Genomic DNA, 25,489 nt, shown 5'->3' with positions numbered 1-25,489 from the left:
GGGGGGGGGAGGGGGCGCTCAATGGCTGCCCAGAGTCTCATCTGGTCAAATCACAAAATCCTTCCCAAAGTGAGTACCAAAGCAAAACCTCACATCAGGGTATATAGCCTTTTCCTGGGTTAAAGAATGTCACAACTCTCTTCACCAAAACAAATCTCCTGCCACAAGCTCCATGTGACCACATTCAGCCTATTGGGGGCAGAGTATATTTTCAAATCAGGGAAGGTTTTCAGATTCACCCAAGTCTATCAAGGGGCCAAGGGGCAGGGAAGATCTTCAGATTCCCATTACTATAACAACTTTGCACAGCCTTCCCTCACTTAAATCCAATTCACTTGCATGTCGTGGTCCTTTTCAAGAAGAAAGGACAAACAACAACTTCTGTTGGTGGAAAAGGAGAGCTGCCCACTGATTACCAACCTAGAACTGGCCAGTTTGGCAACACAGCTTTCTTTTCTTCCTTCCTTCCTTCCTTCCTTCCTTCCTTCCTTCCTTCCTTCCTTCCTTCCTTCCTTCCTTCCTTCCTTCCTTCCTTCCTTCCATCAGGAGAACCTTGTAGGGGACATGCAACTGATTGGACATCAGATCCCAGGATCACTCCTCCCACCTCAGAGGCAGGTGGAATAATTTGGCAAATACAGAGTAAGATAGAGAGGCAGGAGGTGATAGCTGAGTTACTGTTGTCCAGGAGATAAGGAACAGCCTTTGGAAAATGAAAGGAGAGGAGGTGCCCAGATCAGTGGGAGAGGAAGAAACCTGAGCCTGCACATTAGGGACAGAGAAGGAATGTTGGGAATGAGAGCCTGGAGCCCTGTCTGGGTCTCCCTGCTTCTGTCTCCCAACAGGTAACCCAGACTGTTAGCTGACTACTGCTAGGAATGGACTGGGATGCCACCATCTGCCTCCTCTTTCTCTGGCTGGTCATCTTGATGTACTGTATTTGTGACCTCCACACCCTCGCTTTGCCATGGGCACTATGAGGACTATGATAATCATGGGGGGGGAGGGGATGACCCTGGCCTCCTGGAGGCTCTATCAGAATAACAGAATATCTTAGTGAGGCCTCCCCAGGTTGTTTCCTCAGCAGGAGCCTCATGGATGTTGGGCGTGCTGTGGCTCCAGGAACATCCGATGCACAGATCCAATATTTTCTATTGAACTCTACCCAGGGTACCTACTGCTGTGCCTGTTCCTGCCACCCCCCCCCACCCAGAGGAGAAGTTAACTTTTCTATTAGGACTCCAGAGTGGGGAGTCAGGCCAATGGGATGGCTGCCTCAGCACCTAATGGTTGTAAGATGAACCAATTCCTCTAGAGTAGAGAGAGGAATTTGAATGCAACTTTTGCAATTGTGTTGTACAAAGAGCATTTTGAAATATTAAACAATGTCACAGGCCAATGTGGACCCTTCCTTTCACTCATTCTTCCTCTTCAGCTTTGAGGAAAATAGCATCAGAACTTACCCTTTGTCCTTGGGACTATGCAACCAAGTTCTCCCAACTCTCTACGTGTTCACCCTCTGACCTCCTGAAAGGGAGAGTGTTTTCCCTGGCAGCATGGCCATGCCTCAACCCTGGCACTAGGTTTAATGCAAATTCTCTATTTTGGAAAGTGCCTAATTGAATGATGGTATAGCCTCTCACAATAGTCCCTAATGATGATTCTGTCTCTAGTACAGGAGTCAGGCCATTTACCATATACAGGGGCACCCTGACTCCTGAACACATGGACCTACACAGATTCTGTGGGGACAGCCTTCCAGGGAGTGCTCAAGACAGTGGGGGCTCCACAGATTTGTCAGGTCTTCCTACCTTGATGTGTGGGGTAGAATGCATGATCCTTAACTTATTAGCTGCCACAGCTCTTATAGCCAATGAAACATATAAGGTTCCAGATGCCCAGGAAAGAAACCTTAACTCCCTGGCTCTGGTGGTTTTAGCCCACTGCATTGCCCTAGATTGTCTTCTGGCTATAAATGGAGGCAAATCTGCCTTAGCCTGCACCTTCCTGTTGCTTTTAAGTGGCAACCAGTGGAGAAGTAGAGCAGATACCTGGCACAGGCCCATATAGACCACCTTCCTCTCCAAGGGTGAGCCAATGGAGTCATGGTATTTGTCCCCCTTTTTCCAGGCTAGGGTTTTGGAGAGGGTAGGGCAGAGGCCTACAATCAACCTCTCTAATCACCATCTTAATTGTCAAAGTATTAATATTGGTTCAATGTGTCCTGAGATATATCCAACAGGTGTTACCTTAATTATTCAATGTTTTACTGCTCGGTTTGACTCTCCCAGAAGGCAAAATTTATGCTGAGATATACTGGGACAGTAGAACCAGAGGAATAGCCTGAGGAGTCTATGGCTCCACTTCCTGAGGAGTGTAACTCTTGTTACACAACTCAGGCTGCTTAAGGTGTGAACCAAACCCAGTTCTAATTATAATTTGCTGATGAAACTTTCCAGCAAGCTTGCTGATATAGCACAGTTATGATTCTCCCTTCTTCATCCCAAGTAGGTCTTCCTGGCTAATTTTTAGAAATCCTCCCTTTGGCTTCTGGTCCATGTTCCCTGATCCCATTACCCTACAGGTAACATGACTTCCACCACAGCAGACTCTTTGCTTGAAAACCTTATGTAAACTCTCAACTCTCTCAACTTCAGTTGCTCTTCACCTTCAGCTAGAGGGCTTATCCCATTGCTCATCAGGGCCCCACTCAGCGTGCTTCCCCATGGGGTGGTGAGGACAAGGAAGACCACATTTAACTCTTCCCTGACTGAATTACTGTTCTTCTCCCCATACCCTCCTGTGATAACCAGGCTGTGAGTATCCAAAAACCATTCTAACCCCTCTAGTTTTGCTGCATGGTGTTCACCTTCTGTTCCAAATTTGCACGGCAAATAACGAAACAAATCACTGGAACCGGCAAAATGATAAAACAAAGCTTGGCCCCAGAGAAGAGCTATGAGAAGACATCTCCTTCCCCCTTCTCTGCAGAGGTGGGGGACCATGGCTATGGAATATGGCATAAACTTTAGTGTTCCTGTTTTGGTTTTTTGCTATGTTAGTTTTGTCATTTTTTTCCTTTCTCTTTCTATCATTCTTTACTATTATGGAAGGTTCTCAAGGTAGGGTTGTGGCGAGGGATACAGTAGAAAATGTAAATGACATAAAAACAAAGTATGCCAATAAAATTTAAAAAATAAGAATATGGTTAGTGTCCATCTAGACATTGAAGGGGTGATCACAAAAAGCCAGTCCAACCTCAGGAGTAAGTCAGGCCATCAATGGAGATAGAAAACTAGTTCTTAAAAAATTGCAAACTATTAACAACTATATAAAAGATTAACAATAATACAAATGCAAATCAAAACCAATCTGAAGTTTCACTCCCACCCAGAAAATTGGTCAGTGTGGTGGAAGAGCTGTGGGAAAATAGGCACATTAATAGATGGCTGGTGGAACTGTTGGTCCAACCATTTTGAAAGGAAATTTGGAATTATTCTTAATTAAGAAAGTGATCATGACTTCTATAGCCTTTTACCCCAGAAAGGTCAAAAATAGAAAGGAAGGCCCCATAGACACCAAAACCTTAATAGAAACACATTTTGCAGTAGCATGGAGTTGGAAACAAAGTAGATGGTAGATAACTAAGGAATAGTTAAGCAAAATTACAGAGAGGCACAGAAAGTGATACAAAATGAAATAACTGATACAAAGTGAAACAAACAGAATCAGGAAAGCAATATATACTATGATTAGAGTGATGTACGTGGAAAGAATTGCAACCACAATAAAAAAAATCACAGGTGAACACTGTGCAATTATAATGATTCAACTTGGCTTTAAGCAAGAGAAATGAGAATGTGACTTTTTCTGCAGAGATGGGAAGATTGGACGTGGGGCACTACCTAAACTGTCAGAATAGATTGATGCACTGGTTAGTTTTTGCTGAGTTGCTTCCCATCTCCCTACACCTTTTTTTTCTTATTCTTTGTTCTAAGGGATGGATCTCTGTGGGGAGAGGTGGAGAGAATATTATCATTGATGGTAGTTCAGTAAATACATCTGCAAATTCTTCCAATGACCAAGGAAGTAGTTCATTTTGACTTGGTGACTCAGATTCATCAAAGGCACTCAGCTGTCTTACTATCTCTGAAATTATCTTGGGTGTTTGAGTGATTTCTAACTAGCTATTTTTATTCCCAGAAATTTCCTAGAAATGTAAACATTGTGTACTCATTGCTAGTCATTACAAAATTCTAACTGTTCTCCATACTTACCAGAAGTAAGATCATTAGTTCTTGTCTTTCTTTGACCTAGAGATATTCTCTAATTGGCATTCGAGAGCCTCCCAAAACTGAATCAGCCTATTTTTCCAACCCTATTTTCCAATCTTTCCAAGTAGTCTATAATTTTGGCCAGATAAGATCCTTTCCACTTCCACACCCTTGCATGTAACTCTCCCCTACACTTGTAAATTCCTCCCTACTATTTCTACTTATTGGCATCCTCAAGCAGCAGGCTGTCCCACTATTTCATCACCACCACTTTGATGAATATTGTGTCAATTTCTTGTGCATCAGGATTCTATTATTGTTGGCATAGAAAATGCCAGATTACATCATGAAGATGAGGGACCCAAGTGTTATTCTCTTATCTACCCTAACTGATCCTTTGCTAAATACCTGTATTTACTGCTTCACACAATGTATAAAGAAGCAAAGGCGGGGCCATGGGGAAACACATGGTACTTGTCCCCTGTAACACGTGGGCTTAGAAGGGTCTTCTAGCCTGAGAAGCAGGAGCATTCCAGCTTAAAGAACCTGGCTCTGCCATTTATTACTTCTATCATCTTGAGCAAGCCCTTCAGTTAATCAAGCAAAAGCATTATTAAAGTACCAACTATGTGGCCAGGCATTGTGCTAGACAAATACAAGAATGATACTTTTCCTTCCATGAAGGAACTCACAGTCTAACAGCAGTCTAAGCAACAGGTTTTTATATAAGGCTATAAAAGATCCATACCTGAAGGGGGAAAGGCGCTGACAGCTCTGTAAGGAAAGTACCCATGTAAAATGTGGCACATGAACTCAGCTTTGATGGAAACTAGGGATTCTAAGATAAGGAGGTAATGAAGAATGGATTCCTGGCATGGGAGATGGCCTATGCAAAGTCAAGGAGGTGGGAGATAGTGCCATGTGTGAAAAACAGCAAGAAATATAGTTTGGTTGAATTGTAGGGTAGTAATATGAATAATAAGGGCAGAAAGGTAGATTGGAACCAGATTGTGAAGGGTTTTTAATGACTGAGAAGTCTGTCTTTGAACTATGTGGCAACAGAGAGTCACTGGAATTTATTGAGTAGGGAAGTGCCACAGTCAGACATGTCTTTTAGGAAAATTATGTGGCAGCTATGTGAAAGATGGATGGGAGAAGAGAGATTTTAATCTAGGGGACAAATTATTGCCTTAGTCTTGCCAAGAGATAATGAAATATGGAACTAGGGTTGTAGCAGTGTGAGTAAAGGAGACAGATGTGAGATGTAGAGTTAAAATCATCAAATTTTGGCAATTGGTTAGATATATGGATGAGAAAGAATGAAAAATAGGATGACTTTAAGGTTTCAGAAATGGGTGACTGGAAGTACAGTAGTGCCTTTGCCAGAAAGGGACAGAAATCAGAGAGGTCAAAAAATGGATAAGCTTGCATGGGGAAGGTGGGGGAGATGATAAGATCTGTTTTGAATGCAGTAATTTTGAGACACCTAACAGGACAAACAATTTGAAATGCCCATTGAGCAGTTGTTAATGCAATAGGTGTCTATGCTTTCTCTCCTCTTATTTTCAATTTAACCCCTTACAATCTGGCTTCTTTCTTCATCATTCCACTAAAACTGCTCTCTCCAAGGTTATAAGTGATCTTTCAGTCGCCAGATCCAATGGCCTCTCAATCTTCATTCTCCTTGACCTCTCTGCAGTTTCTGACACTGTTGATCACTCCCTTCACTCTGATGCTGTGTTATCTCTAAGTTTCTGGGACACCACTCTCTCCTGGCTCTTTTCCTGACTCTCTGTCTCCTTTGCTGGATCCTCCTCCAGATATGCCCTCTAACCATAGGTGTCCCACAGGGTTCTGTCCTATGCCCTTGTCTTTTCTCCCTCTATATTATTTCACTTTGTCATTTCATCAGTTCCCATGGATTTAATTACCATCTCTATGCTGATGATTTTCAGATCTACTTATCCTTTAATCTATGCTGATCTTCAATCTTGCATTTCCAACTTCTTTTCAGAAGTCTCAAACTGGATGTACAGTGTACATCTTAAACTCAGTGTTTCCAAAACAAAACTTATTCTCTTCTCCACAGAAGGCACCATCACCCTCCCAATCCCCCAGGCCAGGTGTGGGAAACCTGTGACCTCGATGCCACATATGGCCCTCTGGGTCCTCAAAGGCAGTCCTTTGACTGAATCCAAACTTCATGAAACAAATCCAGAGGACCACATGTGGCCTCAAGGCCACAGTTTCCCCACTCCTGCCCCAGGCTAACAGCCTAGCTTTCATCTTCTATGCCTCACAATCTTTCACCCCCTATATACAACGTGTTGCTATGGACTTGATTTCACCTTTGCAATATCTCTCCAATACATTCTCTTCTCTCCCCTGAATCTGCCTCTACTCTGGTGCAGGCTCTCATCACCTCACACCTGGACTATTGCTCTAGCCTGCTGATGGCATAGCCTGCTTCAAGTCTTTTCCCACTCAAATCCAATCCCTCCTTTCAGCCACCAAAGTGATTTTTCCTAAAGCTCAAGTCTGAGCATATAACTTTCTACCTTCCTTCCCCTAACCCCCTGTAAACTTCAGTGCCTCCTGGAATAAACAGAAAAACTTCTACTTGCCATTCAAAGCACTTCATCACCTAGTTCTCTCCTACTTTTCCAGTCTTCTAACATCTGATTCCCCTGCAACATACTCTTTGATCCAGTGACATTGGCCTCCTTGTTCTTCCACAAACAAGATGCTCCATTTCTTAGTTTCAGGCATTTTCTCTGACTGTGCCCCATGGCTGGAATGCTTTGCCTTCTCATCTCTATCAACTGGCTTTCCTGACTTCCTTCATGTCCCAACTAAAATCCCTTCTATTGGAAGCCTTCCCAACCATTCTTAATTCGAATTATCATTTAATTATTTTAATTATTATTTTTTAATTTTAAATATATTGTTACATATTTAATTATTTTAATTAGTAATAATTCAAATTATCCTTTAATTATTCCTCTGTATCTTGCATAGTTTGTGCATATTTGCTTGCTTGTTGTTTCCCCATTAGATTGTGAGCTCATTGAGGGCAGGGATTGTCTTTTGCTTCTTTTTATGTCCTCAGTGCTCAGCACAGTGCCTGGCAATTGCATATTTAATGGCAGTCATCATTTCTTAAGCACAATCGTATTCTGTAGCATTCTCATATCATAACTTGTTCAACTATTGTGGATTTGATGGACATCCCCTCAATTTCCAATTATTTTCCACCACAAAAAGAGCTGCTTTAAATATTTTTGAACATGTAGGTCCTTTTCTTCTTTCTTTGATCTTTTTGGGGAATAGACATAGTAGTAGTGTAACTGGGTTGAAGGATATATACATATATATGTATATATGAATGAATGTATGTATTTATATATACATATATATATAATTTAATAGCTTTTGGGACATAGTTGCTAATTTCTTTCCAATATGGTTAGACTAGTTCAAAGCTCCACCAACAGTACATTAAAGAACTTGTTTTCCCACCTCATCTCTAGCATCCCACCTCATTGAAAAGAAAATCTATGAGAACTTAGAAGATCATGAAGAGAAAGTGTAAAGAGAAGAAAGAAAAGGCCATAAGACAGAGTCTTATACACCCAAAAGTTATTGAGAATGCCTTGGATAAAGATCCACTAAAGAAAACTGAGAAGTGATCACTTAGGCAGAAGGAAAACCAAGAGAGAACAATGGCCCTGAAAACATGCAGAAGAGATCACCCTGGAAGAGAGAGTGATCAACAGTATCAAAGAGAGATCTTTGCAGAGAGATCAAGAAGGATGAAAATTTAGAAAAGGCCATACATAAGATTTGGCAAAGAAGAGATCACTGTCAACTTTGGAAAGAGTAGTTGTATTGTTTGAAGGAGTTGGAAACCAGATTTTAAAGGGTTGAGAATTGAAAGGAATATAAGGGGAGACAATGAGTTTAGACAACTTTTTTCCAGGAGTGTGGCTGAGAAAGAGAAAGGAGAGATATAAGAAGATAGTTTGAGGCAATGGTATAGCCAAGTGAGAGTTTTTTGATTTAAGTAGAGTCAATAATCATTTATTAAGCATTTACCACTGTAGAAACAAAAATAAGCTGATTCCTGTATCGCAACAAAATATATAAAAGATAAACTGGAAGTAATAATCAACAGATGTTGAAGACCTGCGTGGGTTTATAGGCAGCAGAGAAGGGACCAGTAAATAGAGATTGAAGATTAGAGAGGGGTGGATATGATAGTTCGGTAATCTTCTGGAGAAGATAGAGGAGTCGGGATCAAGGGTATGTGTAGAAGAGTTGACTTTGGCAAGTAGAAGTTCTGCCTCAGAGGCTGGAATACAGGGGAAGAGAATGGGGGAATAATGTCAAGGAGCTTATGGCAAAATAACCCTATTGTCTCAGCAAAGTATGAGCTGACATCTTCAACTGAGAGAGTAGGGGGAGAGAATGTATGAGTATGAGAGGCTTGAGTTAAAAAGGTGAATGGCTGAAATAGCTGCTTTGGAGAATGCCATAGACAGGCAACTAAGAAGGTACATAAAAGGATTACCTTCCCCACTTGCTGTTCCTGGGCATTTCGTTTCTTGTCTCAATGCTTTCAGGCTGATTGTTACTCATGCCTGAAATGAGTTCCTTCCCAACTTCCAATTCAGAATCCTTAACTTCCTTTAGAATTCAGATCAAACACTATTTCCTCCAGGAAGTTTTTCCACACCTCTACCTCCAGCTATTAGTGTTATATATCTCCTCAAAAGTTAACTTCCATCAAGCAGAAAGCTGGGAAACACTTTTTTTTTTATCGTCAGTGTTTCTGATCAAGGTTCCATTTCTAAAATATAGAGAGAACTGAGTCAAATTTATAAGAATACAAGCCGTTCTTCAACTGATAAATGGTCAAAGGATATGAACAGGAAGTTTTCAGATGGAGAAATTAAAGCTATCTGTAGTCACATGAAAAAATGTTCCAAAGAGCTATTGATTAGAGAAATGAAAATTAAAACGACTCTGAGGTACCACCTCACACCTATCCAATTGGCTAATATAATAGAAAAGGAAAATGATAAATGTTGGAGAGATGTGGGAAAATTGGAACACTAATGCATTGTTGGTGGGGTTGTAAACTGATTCAACCATTTTGGAGAGCAATTTGGAGCTATGCCCAAAGGACTATAAAAGAGTACATACCCTTTGATCCAGAAATGCCACTATTAGGTCTGTATCCCTAAGAGATCATAAAAAAGGGGAAAAGGACCTTCATATACAAAATTATTTCTAGCAGCTCTTTGTGGCGGCAAAGAATTAGAAATTGAGAAGATGCCCATCAATTAGGGAATGACTGGACAAGCTGTGTTATATGAATGTAATGGAATACTATTCTTCTATAAGAAATGATGAACAGCCAGATTTCAGAAAAACCTGGAAAAATATACATGAAAGGATGCTGAGTGAGATGGGAGGAGAACATTGTAAACAGTAACAGCAACATTGTATAATAAACACCTGTAATTGACTTGGTTCTTCTCAGTAATACAATGATCCAAGACAATTCCAAAAGATTCATGATGGAAAATGCTATCCACATCCAGAGAAAGAACTATAGCGTCTGAATGCAGATAGAAGCATACTATTTTCACTTTTTTGATTCTTCTTTCTCATGGTTTTCCCCTTTTGTTCTGATTCTTCTTTTACAACATGACTAATGTGGAAATACATTTAACATGATTGTACATATATGGCCTATAATATATTACTTGCCTTCCTGGGGAGGAAGAGGGAAAAAATTCTAAGTCAAAATCTTGTGAAAGTAGATGTTGGGGAAAAAAGTGAAAAAATTAAAAATTAAATAAACAAACAAAAATAAAATACATCCTAAAAGGGGGATTTTAATGTCAAAAAAGTTATTGTCTATCTATCAGTATATATCTTAAAAGACACTGATTTATATATATTGTCTCTCACATTAAAAAGTTAGCTCCTTGAGAGCAAGGATTGCTTTTTCATTCTTTTTGCATTTCCATCATTTAGCACAGTGATTGGCATACAAATATTTAATGAATACTTAATGATTGATTGCTTGAATGAATGACTGTTCAGTGACATCTGGTTGTTTTTTGCTCTCCATTCTCAAAGAAATCCATGACATCAGGAGGGCAGTGCCATGACTTGCGAGTGAATTGAAATTAAGTGAGGGAGGGGTGTGCAAAGTCACCAGTCTTACTTTCTCCTCCAGAGCCATCTGCATCCAGTGGCAAGATGTAGATCAGGATGACTGGAGATGGCACCAGATGCAGAGGGAGACCCTGGCCTTTTTAAGCTAAGGTCTTTCCCAAGGCTCAATTAGACTAAGGCAGTGTCCATTCAGTGATTAAAGCTAAGTAAGAAATGAGGCCAAGAATGGCCTCTTTTGCCTAGTCCAAAAAAAAAATCATTCTGGAAGATGAAGACCCTCGGGATTTCTGGACAGAACAGAAACAGTTGCTAAGTTGCTATTTACATTGACTTTGAGCCACCTGGGCCCAAACAATGACCAGGTGGCCTTGGGCTGGGACTTAATGTTGATCAATCAATGAGAACCAGAGTGATTTGGGTTTAAGGCCTGGTCCTTAAAGCAATCTGGCTTGTAAACCCCAAGATAGCTCTTGAGGTAAAATTTACATTCCTTTGGCAGAGCACCTGCAGGTAAAGGTAGTACATTCTATGTAGACAGAGGAAGGAGGAGAGGAGAGGGTAAGGAAAGGAGGAAGAAGGAGCTGTATTGCCCAACTGGAATTGGCCAGTTGGGTCCCCAGTGGGACAGCTTGTACTACTCACAGGTTGCTGTTTGTCTTTGGTTCTCAAAGAGAACCATGGCATCAGGAAGGTGATGCCATAACTTGCAAGTGAATCGGATTTAAGTCAGAGAAGGCTGTGCAAAGTCACTAGCCTCACTTTCTCCTCTGGAGCCATCTGGGCCCAGTGGCAAGATATAGATCAGGACCACTGGATATGACACCAGATGCAGTGGGAGATCTTCTCCTTTTTAAGTTAAAATCCTTCCCAGGTCCAGTGAGATCTTAGTTGAGTTTAAATAGCACAAATTTGTAGTGGACCTAGTGAGAATACTTGCATAGCGTCTTCCTGCTTCCTTCAGTAATAGAGGACTAGGAGCAGGGGGGACAGAAGGTAATTCAGGGTTGCAGCTCAGCAAGGCAAGAACAGAGAGGAAAAGGGAGCAAGAGACTTGGGAAGAAAGGACAGCACAGTATTGAACTGTTTAATTATGGGGTCAAGACTGTGAAGGTTAGAAAGTGAGACCAAAACAAGGGTGATGGCCTTGAGAAGTACCAAGAATTGTAGGAATTGGAGATGAGCACAAAGAAAGCTTTAAGAAGGGTGAGGCACTGGGAGAGATGGAATAATAGGAGATTGTGATGTGATAAGGGAATTTCAAGATGAGTTATCATGGAAGTTGACATTTATGGATTATAGTAAAATCAAGGGTGTAACTATTTGTGTGTGTGTTGGGGGAGTGTCATGAAAGAGTAAGTCATGGGATTTGAGAAACTGTGAGGCTAGGGGATTTGGAGAACGTTAATATATATATATATATATATATTATATTATATATAATATATATATATACATATAATGAAATTTACTAGTGTAAAGGTAGGAATTGGGTTGGAGAGGTAGATTGTGAGCCAGGTACAGAAAGGAGTCAGTGGATGACCCAAAAAGTGCTAATTAACACCACTAGGAAATGGATTGGATCATTTTGAATAGAATGAACCTCAAAGAAGGAGAGGTTGCTGCATAATGGTATCATAAGGGGAGTCTGAAAATGGCAACAGGTGATAAAGAGTATTTCAGTCCTACCCTATGACAAATGTGTTAGGAGTTGTGGGAGAAGCAGTAGTGATGGAAAGGCTTTGGGTTATAGAGATAAGTTCAGCCAGCAGGCTGATGATTCAGTAGTCTATAGTATTCAATATGTTTTTTGGACTTGAGTAGGAGGAAAATGGGTGACAATGAAACAGTAGATCAGTGGTGTTACTGTGGGTACTCCTTATTTTCAGCAATTTTAGGTAAAGGTACAGGAACAAGGGCCAGGCTATAGCCTAAATTAGGATTAGACCCTAAACTTCTCCCATCTCCAGCAGCTGCCCTCTCTAGACCTGTGAAAATTAGGCAAGGACATTTAAACATACTTCTTCCAACAAGGAGGGTTTAGAAATTGAAGTAGAAGTTATAGGCACATTAGAAGGAAACCCATGCCCTCCTTGGGTTATACTAGTTATGCAGGGGAATGTAGACCACAGTCTGAAGTGTTCCAAGATTTACAAAGAGCTCATATAAAAGAGTCCAGAGAGAAGATGGGTCTAATCTTTGACCAGAGACTCTAAAAGAGAAGAAGGCTCAAGACATGGCGGAAGGCTCTCAAGAAAGATATGCAGATGAAGAACAGGAAATGTGGTAATGAGGAAAGAGCTCTGGATTTGGAATCAGGGATCCTTGGCTCAAAACTCAACCTTCCCACTAATTGGGTATATGACCTGTAACTTTTCCTTTCTGGTCCTGAATTTTCTCATCTATAATATAATTGAAGCAGATGATCTCTGACATCTTTCCAAGGTCTAAATCATATGCTCTTGGGAACCGTAGCAGCAGAATAACAGAAAAGTAACAATACATTCTTCTCTCCCTCAGCCCTGTAACTCCTATAATCATCTGGAAAACGTACCAGACTGAATTCTAATTGGGAAATTAGAAAAAAAAACAAAAAAATCACAGTGAAGCTTTTTTTATAGTTCCAGTTGAAAGAGGGAAACAGAGAGATCTGTAGACTCTGGTTGGGGTATGGAGATTCCGTTGTAGGGAGATGCTGCTTCAGGGCAAGAAGTCCCATGATCAGCATAGCGAGGCCTAAGCTTGTTTAAAGTGCAGGAACAGGTGCCTGGGAGCTCTCTTGATCAGTATACATCTTGATGTCATGCTCACTATACATTGTCCTGAGGAGACCTGTACTTAGGAGTGGCAGGTTATGGTAAGGAGTGATCAAGGCTCTAGACTGTATATGGAACAAGGAGCAAGTTTAGAAGCAAGAAACAGCTGTATGGTTCTCACCCCAGGAGCAGAGGAAGGTCTCAGGTGGAGCTTCTAGGTTTTAAAACCTGCAGGACAATAACTGGGCAGGAATCTCAGATCAAAAGGAAGCTTACACCTCTGTCACTGAATCATAAGAGCTTTCCAGATGCCTGATAAGGACTGAGGCTAGTAGCTGGTCATTAGAACTCCAAATGAAGCAAGGCATGTTGCTCAAACTCAAAACCAGGTGAAGAGTTTGCATAGCTAAGATGGGGCCGGGGGGGGGGGCAGCAATCAGACTTTGTCCTGGATCAGACTACTTTGGGATCATTGAAAACTTGCAGGTGTCCATACTGAGATGCTCCTGAGATCCTAGAATAAACATTCTAGACATTTCCTCCAGAAGTGCACAGAGTTCAGCTTTAACTAGGTTGAAAGAATGGACAAATAAAGGCTATCAGGTGACAGGAATATTCAAGAAAGAGAAACAGAAGGAATGACTCCAAAACATGTACATGTAGGTTGGGTTGAATTACTTCTGAGCTTCCTTCCAACTCTGAGATTTGTGATTGCAGAGTAGAAAGTATTCTGAATTTAGACTCAAAGGTAGAAGGGAAGGAGAAAGGAGTAAGTATTTATTAAGCACTTACTCTGTGCCAGGAACAGTGCTAAGTGCTTTATAAAAATTCTCTCATTTGATCAGATCAAATGATCTGATTTCTAACTGTGGCTCTGCCACTGATGACCTTCATCTTATTGGACAAGTCTTCCTCTCTCTGACACTCCATTTCTTCGTCTGTGAAATGAGGAGTTTGGAGCAGTTGCTGTCTAAGTTTCCTTACATTTGAAGCCCATAGCTTGTAAATCCCTTTCCTAGCCTAGCTTTTCTGATCACTGCCACACTGCTATCAACCATCTCTGCCTCTTCCTCTCTTGTTCTGTCATTTCTTCCTTGGATGGTAAATCAACTTTACAGTTTAGGACTTTGATAACATTTGAAGCCAAGGAAAAGTGTGTGGAATCTAAACTAGTTTAGAAAACTAACTCAAGACAACTCCAAAAGAGGATTCCTGAATTCAAAGTTAAGGGACAGAACCTTTGTATGATCAACATGTCAGACCTTTGGATCAGAGACTTTCCGTCTGTAGGGTGTCTTTCACTGTACTCCTAAAGAGTGAACATTTACTCTCTTCAAAGTGATAATGAGAAGCATTGGAATGTGGTGAAACAAGAAATCTAGGCTCTGAGTTCAGAAGACCTGGTTCAAGGCCCACCTCTGACACCTTCTAGCTGGGTGACCCTGAACAAGTAAGTGACAACTTCTCAGTGCTCTAAGACAACTCTGTAAGAGAGCGAGTTGCGGAAGTGTTGAACTACATTGGGAAAAGGTATTTCCTCATCCCAGAGTTCCACAGACCAATAAAACCATAGGACTAATGTCTAACCCTGTCCTTTAAGGTGGTAACTTTTCTTAATTGAGCTTTAAAAAAACAAAACAACGTGTTTTCTTCTAGATGATTTAGCTTTGCTAACTTTCACTAGTCATTAGAGTCCACAAAAAAATCTCAAAGTCTTTATTTTATTCTTAAGAGAATCTGAGATCAGTTAAGTGTCCCTTATCCCCTCAGGACCCCTGAAAAATCACCTCCCTTCCTTATGCAAACTCACACCGGCCGGTGGGCCACTCAAATCTAACCTGTTTCTGTTTCTGTTTCTGCTCCTGCTTGGGGAAGGTGTGAGGCTGGGGCCCTGAAAGGTCTGTCCTTTGGGTAATATCGACCCCCCCCCCACACACACACACACGAGTTCTTCTGGGGCTCACTTACCTGATGCTCTAGCACCGGGGTTTGCCAAAGCCACGACAGACTCCGGGGGTGTAAGTTTGGGAATCCAGGCTGCCAGGGCAGTAGGATGCTACCTCCTGGGAAAAGGTGTTACTGGTAATCGGGAAGGCACCGCCCCTCTCTTCCCAAGCCAGAGGATGCTCCAGAAGCGGAGTGGGGCGGGGGCTAGAGGACGGAAATGATGGAAGGAACTGGTCGGGAGGGGCGAGGGGGGTCGGAGCAAAGGGACTAAGAAGTCAGGGATGAAGAAGGATTGATTACGGGAAATAACCAAATGAGTGTTCTGGGAGCGGTGGGCCTGGCGGAAGGAGGAGGAGGCACGGAAGGAAAATCACCTGGAGGGTCCCTAGAGAAGGTTCACAAGGGCACTTCGGGCTCCCCGCGATGAGGTTGGTGGGATGGTTACGGGCAACCTAGATTGGGAGGGAGGAGGGGCACAACTAAGGAAGTTTCGTGCAGTAACACGAAAGGTGGAGAAACCGAGGGCTCCTGGAAGGCTCCTCAAGAATCGTCTTAGGAGAGGTGCGCCATGCAGAGGTCAGAGAGGACGTGGTAGGAGGCTGCACGAACAGCTGCCCCAGTAGGAAGGAGAGGAAGTCTGGTCGGGGTGTGCAGTGGATCCTGAGAAGCCTGGAGTTCAGGATGAAGCTTTAATCACATCCACCCATTCCTGCTAAGCCTGTAACGTACCCGCCTCTGATAACACCACTGGGCGAGACCCGGGTGGCTGCAATAGCACCCACGGCCTCCCCGCCCACCCTCTTTACGCTGCCAAGGATTCTCCCGCCCCCTCTCTTTAGTCGCTTCTCAGCTATTCCCGTAACCCCACCCAAATCTACTTCTGTCTTCTCTCCATTCACATCCCCAATCCAGTTTCACTACTGGCCCTCATTCTTGCATTCCCGGGGCACCAGTACCACCCAGACATAAATTCACCCTCTTTCTCTAGACATCTATCTAGATGTGCCCCCCTCTCCTCCAGTACATGACACCCTTAAAATAGACCGACGGGCACACTGTCCTCCCACCTGCCCACAATCGCCTCAGACAAAGACTTAGGACATCCTCCCTCATTCCTTATAACTGTAGCCCACTCCCAGCCTTTCCCCCATCCTTCACCACGGTTTAGGGCCTTCCTCAAGACATTGCTCCCCTCAGACGGGAGACACATTACTCACCTCCCAGTCACAATCTCTCCCCCTTCCCCATACAAACGCAGGGGCATGCTCAGATAGGCACAGAGGCAAAGCTGAGCCGCCTGACTCAACCAAGATTCCTTCTTTGCTTTTCTGTAAGGTGTACTGGATCCCTACTTGTAAAACTGGAGGAATGCTCTAAGGGTCAGGCAACCTGGTCCCCACATTATGAAGAGTACTGGTTAGGTACCTTCAACATGAGGGACCAATCTCCCAGGTTGGTTTTGAGACCAAAATTCTGTTGCAGTTCAGGAAGTTTCTGAAATGCCCATCTTGTCTCTTCTCCTTGAGTATCTCCTTTCCCCTCAAAGGGAGTTCTAGGAAGAACTCCAAATGCATACCCTACCTCATTTCCCTTTAAGATTTTTTCTATTTTTCTCTATTTTAGGATACCTTTACTACCTGAAATATAAAGATGATTACACCAGTATGGGCCCAAGGAATTTGCCCACTCTGCAACCTCTATCAGCAGCAGTAGCTGAAGGACTGGGCTGACTTTTAGGGGAAGGGTTGTCATTGGAAAGAGAAAGAGTGAGGACTTCCAGAAAAGAAGTTCATGTTTGATTGGTTGGGTTTAATTAGATAGGTGAAATATGAATATCTATTTAGCCAAGTCACCAAATTTTATGACTTGATGAGGCCTGCTAGCAGCTTCCCAGGGGATTGGACCTGACTAAAAGTTAAATTCTGAATTCTTTTAAAATCATTCTGTTCATGCATGATATGACTGCTAGGTTTATTGTTGCTTTCAGTGGGGGAATAAAATTAATTGCCCTATACTTCATTCATATGAGACACTGAATAACTTTTTATTCCTACACCCTTTTGGACAAACCCATGACCAGTATAAAAAAAATCAAATTATCCCTGGAATATCTGGGGTTGGCAGTGATGAGCCAATTAATATGAGAACTGAGAAACCAATTTCCCCTACTGAGAATTGAAGCTTCTCCAGAGATGAATCCTAAGCAAGCCTCAATGGAAGGTAAAAACAAGAATTGGTGCAGATTGCCAGCCCTTTGCTTCATCTGAATGGTGCCTAGCTAGCCACTGTGGTAGAAGGATTAAAGACACAACTGAAACTCCCACACACCTAGCTGTGGTTTCTAGCAAGGTCTGAACTCCTACTTTGGTTTATAATTTTACCCATCACTGGCTGAGAAGAGCTTCATCTCCTTCCTACACCTAACCAACATCACAATCATAGTGAGATGGAACATGGAACTCCATACTCTGAATGCCTTGATAAGTGGATTATCAGAGGATTCAGGATAAGAAGGTCTTTTCTCCCATGGTTGGCTATTTGCTATCTGCCCCAGAATCTAGGTCCAGCATCCTGATGAGCCCCTTCAACCTTATTTCTCTTCTAGTCTCTAGAATCTCTCTGATGCCTCCAGTGTTTTAGAAGATAATACTCCTGACTTCCAGACATCCAAAAGAAAGAGGAGTCCCTAACCAACAAGCAGATTGATCCCTACCCAGCACACCATAAGTCCACTTTACAAGGGTCTATTCTCTCTCTGCTGTGGCTTCCCTTCAGTGTACCGCCCCTCCCTGCTGAGCCAGTAACATGCCAACTTGCAGTCAATAACAGGGTGAGACCCAGGTGGCTTCAATAACACCCACAGTTCCCCACCCACACTCCTTAGGCTGCCAAGGCTCCTCCTACCCATCCTCTTTAGGCTGCCAAGACACCTAAACAAGTAGTGGGTAAAAGAACAAAACATAGAAAGAATTAATAACTGTCTGAACTCCAATGCTAATGGTGAAACAACACACCAAACTTTTGAGATGCATCTAAAGCAGTCCTCGGAGGAAAAAATCAAATGCTTAAAAATATACATTAACAATCCAAGACAATTCCAATTTCATGATGAAAAATGCTATCCACATCCAGAGAAAGAACTGTGGAGTCTGAGTGCATATTGAAGCAGACTATTTTCATTTTTTTGGTATTTTATTTTGTGGCATTTCCCTTTTGTTCTGTTTCTTCTTCCACAAAGCGATTAATGTGGAAATGTTTCCGTAATTGCACATGTATAACCTGTATCATTTACCTATATAACCTATTGCCATCTTGAGGAGGGTGGAGGGAAGGCAGAGAGGGAAAAAATTTGGAACTCAAAATCTTATAAAAATGGATGTTGAAAACTCTTTACATGTAATGTGAAAAATAAAATAACTATTTACAAAAATATATACATTAACGAAAGTAGAAAAGAACAGGGTTAATTAATGATGTATGCATTTTAAAAACTAGAAAACTAAAAACCCAAAATAATAAGAAAAGAGTAAATATTAAAAATTAGAAATTGGAAAACTAGAAATAGATATATTGGAAACCACAAAGACTATAAAAATTATAAACAAAACTAAAACTCAATCCTTTTCTTCTCCACCCCTGCCAAACCTCATGGAACAACCATTCCCTAGCTTTCCTATGGAACCGTATGTCCTTCCTTCTGACTGGCATTCATCTCCTCCTTTTCCCCTCTGTCCCTCATTCATTTTAATCTCTTCTTCCTCCTCTTTTTTTTCTCCTCTGAGATGCCTTCTGAAGTTATTCCTGGGTATAGCTTTCTGAACCAACTCTCTTCCATTTAGCTGACATTTGCTCCCTCATTGATCTGGGGTTTCCTGAATGTGTTTCTCTAACTATGAAATGAGTGGAGAAAATCCTTGTGCCACTTTGCTCACAAGGTTATTGTGAAGAATATGCTATTATGTACCTTGTGCCCATCTTCTATCTTTCCTTCATTTGTTCTTCTGGATCTTCTATTCTGTCCAGATTAATTTCCCACTACACATACCCATGGCTGGTTGGAAAGGAACATGAGAGAAACATTTACTCCTTGTCTCAAAATCATGGACTAAAAGAAAATTATAATTTATTAATACAATCTCAAACATTTTGAATAAAACATGTGCAGAAAGATTACCACAATATCTCCAAAGAATTATTCACTAAAACCAATTTTAATTTATACCGAGAATGGAAGGATGGTTCAACATTAGGAAAACAGCTAACATATTTAAACATCCCAAACTATATGACTTTATCAATAGATATAGAAAAAGGTTTCAACAAAGTACAGGGTTCACTTATGCTAAAAATCCTACCAAACATAAGCATAAAACTTTAAAATAAGATTAAAAGTACATATAAAAAACCAAAAAACTAGTATTCCTACATTCAATAGGGAAACACTAGAATTTTTAACAATGAGTGCAGAAATAAAGCAAGGATATCACCCTTCTCTATAGTTATTTGACATAGTCCAAGAAATGCTAATGTTAGCTTTAAGGTATGATTGGGAGAAAAGAAGTAAAAACATAGACAAAGGGAAGATAATACTATCCTGAGTCATGGATGACAATAGCTTACTTCAAAAATGCTAGGAAAATAGCAAGATACTAATTAAGATAATTACTAGCTTTAATAAAGTAGCAGAATATAAAATAAACCTTTAACAGTAAATATATAGGGGTGGCTAGGTGGCACAGTGAATAGAACACCGGCCCTGCAGTCAGGAGGAACCAAGTTCAAATCTGGCCTCAGACATTTAAAACAAAAAACTAGCTGTGTGACCTTGGGCAAGTCACTTAACCCAATTGCCCTACCTTCCCCTCTCCAAAAAAAAGCAATAGTACATATGTGTGTGTGTGTGTGTGTGTGTAATCTAGGAGGCAATTATAGAAAGGGAAATTCACTGCTAATTTCATGAGATATCTGGGAGCCAATAGGCAAAGGAAAATTCACCACCCATATACATACAATTAAAAATACTCTAAAGAAATAAAGAGAGGGCAGATCCAATATGGTGGAGTGAAAGCAGGGAACTGCTTGAGATCTCCCCCAAACCCCTTCAAATAAACTCTAAACAAATTCTAGAGCAGCAGAACCCACACAATGACAGAGTGAAACAGATTTCTAGCCCAAGACAACCTGGAAGGTTGACAAGAAATGTCTGTTGCGCCAGTCTAAGAGAAGAGCACAGTCCAGCATGGGCCATGTTGGCACAGACAGGGCCCCCTAGCAAACCTGGAGCAGGCCTCAGGGCACTGAATCACTGGCAGCTGTTGAAGTTTCCAGAATTCTCAACCCACAAATTCCAAAAACAATTTAGGAGGTCAGTAGGAAAGGTCTGTCAGACCTGGGTCAGAGAGAAGCAAGGTCTGGCCTGGGGCCCAGTCCCCAGCCCTCAGCCCTCAGCTCCAGGGCAGCAGCTGTGGTGGCAGCAGAAGTGACTGGAGTTCTTGGCCCACAGACAATGGGAAGATTGAGTGACTCATCAGTGAGGGAGTGCACAAAGAGTGCACTTTGCTGGTGCTAAGGCAGGATTCACTTGCTTTGCCTCTGCTTCAGTCTGGGTTGTAGTCCTGGGTGGTGGTCCTGGGGTGAGGAGGAGTGATAGTGTGGTGGAGCTTGTGGTGGTGTGGACAGGGAATCCTCCTCACAGTTCCAAGGCAGAAAAGAATGCTTGTGGTCACTCACAGACCAAAGCACAGACCAGAAGAGGATCTGCTTTGATCATACCACCTTGGAAGAGCTGAAAACTTACAGGTTCATAGAATTATCTCAGAAAACAGCTGCACAAAATCCCTGAAGCTTGAGACAGTACACCCTCCACACTGGAAGCAGGTACACCCTCCACACTGGAAGCAGAATCATACCTTAACAAAGACCTGCAAAGTCAAATAATTGACTGGGAAAATGAGCAAATAGCAGGAAAAAAATCAGACTATAGAATCTTTCTTTGGTGACAAAGAAGAACAAATCATGCAACCAGAAGAAGACAACAAAGTCAAAGCTTCTACATCCAAAGCCACTGGTCACAGGCCATGGAAGAGTTCAAAAAGGATTTTGAAAGTCAAGTAAGAGAAATAGAGGAAAAATTGGGAAGAGAAATGAGAGTGATGCAAGAAAATCATGAAAAATGAGTTAAGCTTGCTAGAGGAGATCCCCAAAACACTGAAGAAAATAACACCTTAAAAAATAGACTAAACCAAGTGGCAAAAGAGATCCAAAAAGCCAATGAAGGGAAGAATGCCTTAAAAAGCTGTATCAGCAATGCCATATTCACAATGCCTATAGAGATTACAAATATGCTGATATAATTATCCATCACAAAATACGTCAGGTTTGCCATTTGGGGAAATAAACTAGAAAATTTATTAAGATACCAAAAGACTGAGTCCCAAAACCAGAAAGTGAAAGCCATCAGAGTAGTTATGATATTGGCACAGGTAGATAAAGTAGAAAGCACCCACATTTTCAAGCCTTTAAAACAGAACAGGCTACCTCAGGCAAAGGTCCTCTTCTCCCCACTCACAGCAACCACCCAGCGTCCTGGAAGAGCGCTCCCAGCAGCTCCGGCCCCTGGCAGTGCTCAGCCGGAGTCCTAACTCAAAAAATAAAAAAAAAGGCAACCGCCACCAACTGCCAACCGCAGGACCGTTAGCTCGGCTTTTCACTTTCTCTTGCTCTGCTATGTCAGCATGTCCATGGGGCATGGGAGATCTTTAAATCCCATAACCCTTACAAAAGCAGAATTGGCCAAATGGAAAAGGAGTTCCAAAAGGTCACTGAAGAAAATAATTCCTTCAAAATTAGAATGGAGCAAAGGGAAGCTAATGACTCTATGAGAAATCAAGAAATGATAAAACAAATTAAAAAGAATGAAAAAATAGAAGACATTGTAAAATATCTCATTGGAAAACCAACTGAACAGGAAAATAGATACAGGAGAGATAATTTAAAAATTATTGGACTACCTGAAAACTGTGATTTAAAAAAGTGTCTAGACATAATCTTTCAAGAAATTATCAAGGAAAACTGCCTTGATATTCTAGAACCAGAGGGTAAAATAGAAATGGGAAAGAATTGACCAATCACCTCCTGAAAGAGATCCCCAAAGGAAAACTCCTAGGAATATTATAAACAAATTCAACAGTTCCCAAGTCAAGAAGAAAATATTGCAAGCAGCCAGAAAGAAGCAATTCAAGTATTATGGAAACATTATCAAAATAACACAAGATTTAGCAGCTTCTACATTAAATGATCTGAGAGCTCGAAACATCATATTCCAGAGGTCAAAGGCACTAGGATTAAAACAAACAATCACCTACCCAGCAAAACTGAATATAATCCTTCAGGGGAAAAAATGGATCTTCAATAAAATAGAGAACTTTCAAGCATTGCTTAATAGAAAATTTGACTTTCAAATACAAGAATCCAAAGAAGCATGAAAAGGTAAACAAGAAAGAGCAATCATAATGGACTTATTAAAATTGAACTGTTTACATTCCTACATGGAAAGATGATATTTGTAACTCATAAAACCTTTCTCAGTATTAGGGAGTTGGAGGGAATATATAAATACACACACACACACACATACACACAGATCTGGCTTAAGGAAGGAATAACATAAATACTCAGTTGGGTATAAAAATCTATCTTACCCTATGGGAAAATGGAGGAAGAAGATAAGAGGGTGGGATTATAGAAGAAAGGCCAAATGGGAGGGGGGGTAATCAAAACCAAAGACTTTTGAAGAGGGACAGGGTCAAAGGAGACAATAGAATAAATGGGAGGCAGGATAGGATGGGGGGAAATATAGTCTTTCACAACAGGACTTTTGTGAAAGTATTTTGCATGACTATACATGTGTAACCTATGTTGAATTGCTATTTTATCAATGAAGGTGGATGGGGAAGAAGGAAGGGAGAGAACGTGGAATTCAAAAGTTTTTAAAATGAATGTTAAAAATTGTTTTTACATGCAACTGGGAAATAAGATATATGGACAATGGGGTATAGAAATCTATCTTGCCCTGCAGAAAAATAAAAGGGAATAGGATAAGAGAAAGGGGTGTATGTGATAGAAGGGAGGGAAGACTGGGGAGAGGGGCAAGCAGAATGCACACCATCTGCAATGTTAATGGAGTAGGAAGATCTTCCCTGTCCATTAATAGGCCTATTTGACCACATGTCTTTTCTCTTGCAGCAGGAGCCATGTTCCCAGGTCTAAAAGTGCACAGGTATTTCAGTCATGGATGTCTTGCTGCTTTCACAGCTGTGATACATCCTGAGTTACACGGAACCCACTGGGGAAAGAACTTGCCTAAAGAGGAACTTGCTTATGGGGAGTCTTGCTTGTAGGAAGGCTTTCACACCCCTTGATACGAGGCTAACTAGGCTCTGAATCACGTGGGTGGTAATGCCTTCTGGCTTTGAGCCTATTAGTTGAAAACTATATATACTGGGAGGCTGGTATTTTACTTTGGGGGTTTGCTCATGAGAAGGACCTTTTGATTCCCTGGATGGGACTCTGAGTAGCCATTTGTTAAGAGCCCCTTGACTACTCAGAGGTTTGTGATTTTCCAATCTGGTGGTATATGTATAGGTGGTTATATTACTTTGTTCAGACAGTAGGTGCCCTGTGTGTTGAATCTCTGTGCTAATTTCCCCAATTGTATTTTCTACTTATCTATAATTTAAGTAATATTGTTAACCCCTTTAAAAGCTGTCTTTCCTTTAGCAAAGCAGATCAAACAACCTGTGCTTAGCAGCCCACCTTGTATGCTAGTGTGATTACTAATACACCATCTTGGGGTGGGGGGAGGAGAGAGATGGGGAGAAAATTTGTGGGTGAATGTTGAAAGCTAAAAATAAATTAATTAGTAAAAAGGTTAAAAAATAAAAGAAGTAATTAAATAAGTGGAGGAATTTTCAGTGTTCATTCCTGGCCTGTACCACTATAAAAAAGATAGTACTGCCTAAGTTAATTGACAGCCTTAGTGCAATACCAAATAAACTATTAAGTGGGATACTTTATAGACCTAGACAAAACAATAAAGTTTGCTTTTAAAACAAAAGACCTCAAATCTAAAGAGAAATAATGAGAAAAAGTAGGAACGAGTGGGGGGTAAATAGCACTTTCAAAAGTCAAATTATATTACAAATCATCAATTATCAAAAATTATTTTGTACTAGATAAAAAACAGAAAAAACATATCAGTGAAATAGTTTGTTAAGGAAGAATCAGAAACAAATTAACTAAGTAATTCATTGCTAGATAAAGTCTAAAAACATAAATTTCTTATAAAAAAATCCTTTGAATTTAGCAATAAGTTCTAGGAAAATCGAAAAATGTCGTGGCAGAAATTCAAGGCAGACTTATACCATATACCCCAATAAACTCAACCTGAATACATGACCGTAATATTGAGGTTATACTATTTAAAAATTAAGGGAGAAATAGATCAGATACCTTCCATATCTTTGACTAGTGTGAGAATTCTTAATCAAACAAGGGACAAAGATGACCACAAAAGATAAATTAGATAATTTCAAATATAAACTATATCAAAATTTTGAATAATCAAAATCAATATCATTAGAATAAGAAGGAAAACTTTGTGGAACAAAACCTATAAGTCAAATATCTTTATAAATGGTATTATCTCCAAGATATATAGATGACTAATAGAAATATAGGAGACCAAAGCCACTCCCAAATAGATAAATAGTCAAAGCATATGAACAAGCAATTCTCAAAAGAAGAATAATAAACTATTAAAAATACATACAGATTGCTCTAAATCACTGATAAGAAAAAAAAATCAAATTTAAATTTAAACAAATCAAACCCAGCAAACTGACAAAAATGAATAGATATAGGGTTGTGGAAAGATAGGCACACTGAATTGAGGCAATCATTTCAGAAAACAATTTGGAATTATGATAAGAAAGTGACCAAAATGTTTATGCTCTTTGATTCAGAAATTCCACTACCTAGGTATATACCCTCAGATGGTCAAAGATAAAAAAGAAATCTCTGATATTCCTTCCTTCCTTCCTTCCTTCCTTCCTTCCTTCCTTCCTTCCTTCCTTCCTTCCTCCTTTCTTTCTCTCTCTTTCTTTCTCTTTCTTTTTTCTTTCTTCCTCTTTCTCTCCCTCTTTCTTTCCTTCTCTTTCTTTTTTCTTTCTTTCTCTTTCTTTTTTCTTCCTTCCTTCCTTCCTTCCTTCCTTCCTTCCTTCCTTCCTTCCTTCCTTCCTTCCTTCCTTCCTCTCTCTCTCTCTCTCT

The 25,489-nt window shown here is 40.8% G+C and overlaps 1 protein-coding gene across 3 annotated transcripts in view; it reads right to left on the bottom strand.

Annotated features, from left to right (window-relative positions):
* The window catches only part of LOC138170251 (ceramide synthase 4-like), a 36,683-nt gene extending 20,772 nt beyond the window's left edge, over window positions 1–15,911 (bottom strand). Inside the window, exons 1-2 of one of the 3 annotated variants that reach the window (XM_069099600.1) lie at window positions 15,538–15,911; window positions 15,185–15,367 (exon numbers count right to left, since the gene is read on the bottom strand). The gene's annotated coding sequence lies outside the window, so the exon portion shown is untranslated. The remainder of the gene's footprint in view (window positions 1–15,184; window positions 15,368–15,537) is intronic. The other 2 variants (XM_069099552.1, XM_069099667.1) reach the window with 2 other exon arrangements.
* Window positions 15,912–25,489: the final 9,578 nt, after the last annotated feature.

This window comes from Petaurus breviceps, unplaced genomic scaffold, assembly GCF_028583685.1.
Source record: "Petaurus breviceps papuanus isolate PSGF00001 unplaced genomic scaffold, PetGlider_PUasm1.0 103, whole genome shotgun sequence".
Taxonomy (NCBI): Eukaryota; Metazoa; Chordata; class Mammalia; order Diprotodontia; family Petauridae; genus Petaurus; species Petaurus breviceps.
Note: the sequence above shows the minus strand (reverse complement) of the source record. Positions and strands in the feature narration are given on the sequence as shown.